Here is a 5000-nt window from a genome sequence, read left to right as displayed (position 1 = left end):
TGTACTTTTGCAAGAAGTCAGATGATGTCGTAAGTGATTCCATCATCCCCAGGTGCAGTGGATTTGCTAGTCTTAATGGCTGCAAGGACTTCCTCCCTTGTAAATGGTGCATCAGCCTCATCTAAGAGGTGGCACTGATAGTTAATTTCGTTTTTATGGCTTAATTTCAGGGAGCACCTGCGTATGGATAATGGAAGACTATCAAGAGAAGAATCCTCACACCATTTGTTGAGGAGAGATGAGGCTACCCTTTCTGGATGTGGGTGGGTGTTATACTGCATGTATTGCCTTTAATCTTGCTGATTTCCTTCCATACATTACTCATGGTTGTCATGGAGTCAATTGATTCTACCCTGTCATAAAACAAATTTCCTCCCGTTTCCGTGTTATTATCTCAATGATCTTTTTACTAAAAAACACAAGATCCCTAGCTAAGTAAGGGTTTTTCCCCAAGTGTCGTAGTTGACTTACTGTAGATCGTATGAGCCTCCTACGAAGTTTTATCTCAGGGTCTTTGTTCAGTTGTTGTATATGTCTACCTCTGGTGGATAAAGATCCATGCTTGGCAGGGCTTTTGGGCTGTATTTGAGTAATATTGCCAACTTGCTGACAGAGAGTTTCATTAAAGTGATCCAGACTGGTAGGAGTAAAGACTTCATACCAGCAGGCAATTCTTTCAATGAATTCATCATGATATTTAGCAGCAAGGTGGTATCTAAGGCGTGGCTGAGGTGGGGTTCTTTTGCAAAAAGGGAGGGTTATACCTAATGCCCAGTGATCACTAACTAAGAATGGGATGACTTTTGCAGTACTTGGTAGTGTGTGCTGATTGTATAGAGCTATATAGTCCAATTTCCCTCTCAAATAATGAGTTTTTTCGAAGGGGCATAATAAGTGTAAGGGGTCACTAGTATTTTGGAGATAGTCATAATAAGCCTTACCGTTTTTGCCAATGGTACTTCCCTCGGAGCCTAAGAGAGGATGTATGTATAATGCAGTCAGGAGGTTTAGGTACCACCTCCCTATCATGTGGATTATATACATTAATGATGGTGATAGCTCTCTCATAGAGGGGTTAGCAACGTTTGGTCTGTAATAGTATGTGTATCCCGCAATTTTTGCATAGCGAGCACTAGTTCTGACTTCCTGAAGGCAACACACATCAACATTTTCGGAGTGAAGGTACTGGGAGAGAGTTGCCTTGCGTTTCTGCAAACTGTTTATGTTCCAGGTAATACATTTCAAGTGATTAACTGGAGACATTGATTACTTGACCATTTCCAAGGCCCACTTACAGGGTGATGCTGTTGTTGATTGAGGAGGAACGAGAACATCCTTTCCTGAAGTTGAGATTGCTGAGCCATTTGTTGCTGTATCATGAACATCATCTGCTTCAGTTGTCGAAGTAGCATTTGCAGTAGTTCTTTGATTTCCCCATTGGACTCTTGTTTGACCTGCTGCAGAGAGGGCTGAGCTGCAGCTGGTGCTGCAACTGATGCTGAAGCTAGTTCTGAAGCTGGTGCAGCAGATGGTGCTAGAGTTGGTGCTGCAGCTGATGTTGAAGGTGGTGTAGAGACTGATACAGCATGTGGTGCTAGAGTTGGTGCTGCAGCTGGTGCTGGTGCTTGAGTTGACAAAGCTTGACCTCCTGCTTGTGCTGGTACTGTGGCCGGTGTCATGGCTTCCGTTGCAGGGGCCATCACTGTTGACCTCTGTAGGTGTGGGAATTCCCCCACATCGAAGCGCGGGGCTGGCGGGGACTTTTGTGGGGGGAAGGCTGCCTGTTTTTTGTTTTTTTTCTATTTGTTTTCCTGTCCTTTGGATAGTAAGTGCATAATAGAGAGTTTGCATTATGCTCTGGTCGGCAATTCACGCATTTACGAGGGACATTTTTTCCTTCGGAAATCTTTTCTGCACATTCTGAACTTCCATGTTGAAGAGCGCTGTAACGGCATCGCGGTGCGTCTCGTGGACAAGCACGTGTTCCGTGGCCCCACTTTGAACAATTTGAGCAAAACGGGGTCAGGGATTTGAAGACGGCACACCTAAAGGGTGCCATGCCCTCAACCATTTTGATACTTTTGGGGATTACCTCCCCCTCATAGGTAATGATGACTCTGGGTCATCATTCCATTAGTATTCATGCACCTCGCATGAATGATACATTCATTGTATGCGGTCATTTCTTGTTTCGATTTCCCTTGGGACATCGAACACAATGATGTGAGTGCATTTTCCTTTTGCAAATACTTTGGCTTTCTCAAGCACCTCGCCTCATACACTGCTAGATGTTACATGAGCAAGAATTTGCTCGTTCTTGCATCTAACATAAATGTTGTTTTGTCCGATTTTCAGCTCCGGGGATCCGTATGTCTTATTATATGGGTCCATTTTTAGGGCCTTAGAGACCCAGCGATATTTATCACCATGTATGCGCAGTTTTGTATCATTCTTAAAGTGTGCACACAGGTCTCCGGGAGGTGTAACTTCCACAGAGGCAGATAGCTGCCTCTTTGCTTTTTTCTTTGTCCTTTCCGGGGTCCCACCAATATCCTCCTCACTGAGGACATCGTACCTCCCCTTGGTTCCCATCGTCCCGTCTGTGGTCGCGGTCATTCCCCCGACCGCGGAAAGGCCAACCTGGGTGCCTGTCCCATGAAAATAAACAGTTACGCACACGGGTCGCCTAAGGTACCTCGCAGCACATCTGGGAGTGTGCATGAGAGCTTCCGCTTTTAGTTTTAATATTAGTTCATTGTATCACTTTACAACTTATTGTTATGTGAACATTATCACACACTGGATCAATATAAGGTTGACAGGTCTGTGAATTCCTGATTGTTAAGGTCTCACAGACCTTTAAGACAGGTCACAAGGCCACTAGATTACACTTTACACGAGAAAATAGATAGATAGAGAGAGAGAGAGAGAGAGAGAGAGAGAGAGAGAGAGAGAGAGAGAGAGAGAGAGAGAGAGAGAGAGAGAGAGAGAGAATGGCTCCAACAGCAAACAACCACCTCGTTACTGTCCCATCATGGAGGTGGAGGGGACATGCTCAGGGCCTCCGCACAGCCAACTACCCCCTTTCAATCCTCCACCCTATGGGAGGGATTGACCTCACTGAAGTTCACCTGACATAGGACTGCCCTGCAAGAAACAACAAGAAGGACAACGACAACGAAGAAGCCGTCACCATCGTGAAGAAATGCGTTAGTGCAGAGTGTGAGGTGTGACGGCCTGGCACTGTAACTGCCCCTACGAACCGCAATGTGCACCCCCCCCCCCCCCTGCCCCGACCGTACCCATCGACCGCGAAGTGGCGATGCCCAGCCCAGCCACCTCCTACCCAGTGCCGTGTGACATCACTAACCCACAGGAATTCCCACAGCTGCCAGGGGGATTCCCCATCCCAGGAAACAAGTGCCACAGGAGTAACCAATGGTGAACAAACCAAGAAATTGGTTGAGGAAATAAGAAGCTTCAGACAAGAGCTTGCTGCATTGAGAAAAATGTGTATGGAAATAAAAAGTGATCGGGTAGCAGACAGAGAAAATATGCTTTCTAATGATGTTAGTGATATTGAAAATACAAATGAGGTCTATGATATTGTTATTACACAAGATGACAGTGACAGTGAAAATAATGCCGACGAATATATGCAGGAAACAGACGAAATGTGGGACACCTTATTCAATGTCTGAGGTCTGGAAAAAAAAAATTAGCGACTTTCAGGCAAACGAACTAACACCCCGCAGTTCCATAGTTCTCTTGCACAAGCAGATATGCTCCTTAGTCAATGGGCTGGAGCGTCCAAATTGAGCTTACCTCCCACAAATATTCCAAATCACCTTAGCCAGTCTTAAATTGCAAGTAAATTTGCCATTGAGATTGCATGTTCTAATACCGACCCTTCGGACTTTGCTGAGATTACTGAGTGGGAACTGAACTGCACTGATCAAAGGACAAGCGTCAGGATGGAATTACCTATAGTGTCGTCTTTATAGCTCAGGTACCTGGTAATCCCCTTTTGCATCTGTACAGGTAAAGTTTGTCACAAGTTATTCTCCCTGGCCCCTGGACGCACAGTCTAATCATCCCTATACCGAAATTAAACACTGATAAATACCGCCAAATTTCACTAACCTCATGTGTATGCAAAGTTCTAGAAAGGATAATTTTGAACAGACTCAGGTACAGGTTACAAGGTAAATTATCTAACAGACTAGAGGGATTCCTATCGGGACGTAGCACACAACATTGCTTTGCAGAGTACATTTAAAGCTCTTTCCAGGGAGGCACACTGTTTTTCTTTTAACAATGCAGATATTTTATCCTAGAACAATTAGTAAACTTTGGCATCCGAGGTAAATTATTGAGCTGGATTAGAATGTATTTTTTTAACAGATCTGCAAGTGTCTTGTTCAGGGGTGTGAGAAGTTCCACTTCACAATCTTATGAACTTGGGAAGCCACGGGGAGCAGTCCTCAGCCTTATGCGGTTCACTGTCCTCATACACAAGCTGGTGGCAGATATTCCACTTGAGGATGGTGAATCCATTATATGATATGCTGATGACATGTGTCAGAGCATCATCACAAGAAAGGATGCAAATAATTCTCAACAATCTCACAGCAAGGACTCATGAGTGTGGATTAGTCATCTCTGCTGAGAAAACAATGGCTCTCAACCTATGTATCATACCCCTACCCACTTTTGCATAGGTGACCGAGAGCTTGACATGTGTCATAAGTATAAATATATCCGGGTGAACATAAATGATGCAGACTTGATCCCTTCCCTGAAGAAGAGACTCAGGGTGAGACTGAAACTGTTGAAAGTTTTTGTCAGAAGAGTACATGGCATCAATGTTAAGCTCGCTAGACTGTTTTACTTGTCTTTTATAAGGTCATTTGTAGACTGCACTTGTTGCAGTGTAAGGAATCAGAAATAAATAGCTTGGAGGTAGTGCAAAATGAAGCCATGAAGATTATCCTTGGCGC

General features: G+C 44.5%; 1 protein-coding gene across 3 annotated transcripts in view; it reads right to left on the bottom strand.

The window, feature by feature from the left end:
• The window catches only part of LOC125046151 (heparan sulfate glucosamine 3-O-sulfotransferase 6-like), a 73818-nt gene that overhangs the window by 23680 nt on the left and 45138 nt on the right, over window positions 1-5000 (bottom strand). The window lies entirely within an intron of this gene.

Source organism: Penaeus chinensis, chromosome 38 (genome assembly GCF_019202785.1).
Source record: "Penaeus chinensis breed Huanghai No. 1 chromosome 38, ASM1920278v2, whole genome shotgun sequence".
Classification (NCBI taxonomy): Eukaryota; Metazoa; Arthropoda; class Malacostraca; order Decapoda; family Penaeidae; genus Penaeus; species Penaeus chinensis.
This window is presented reverse-complemented; position numbering and strand designations above follow the sequence as displayed.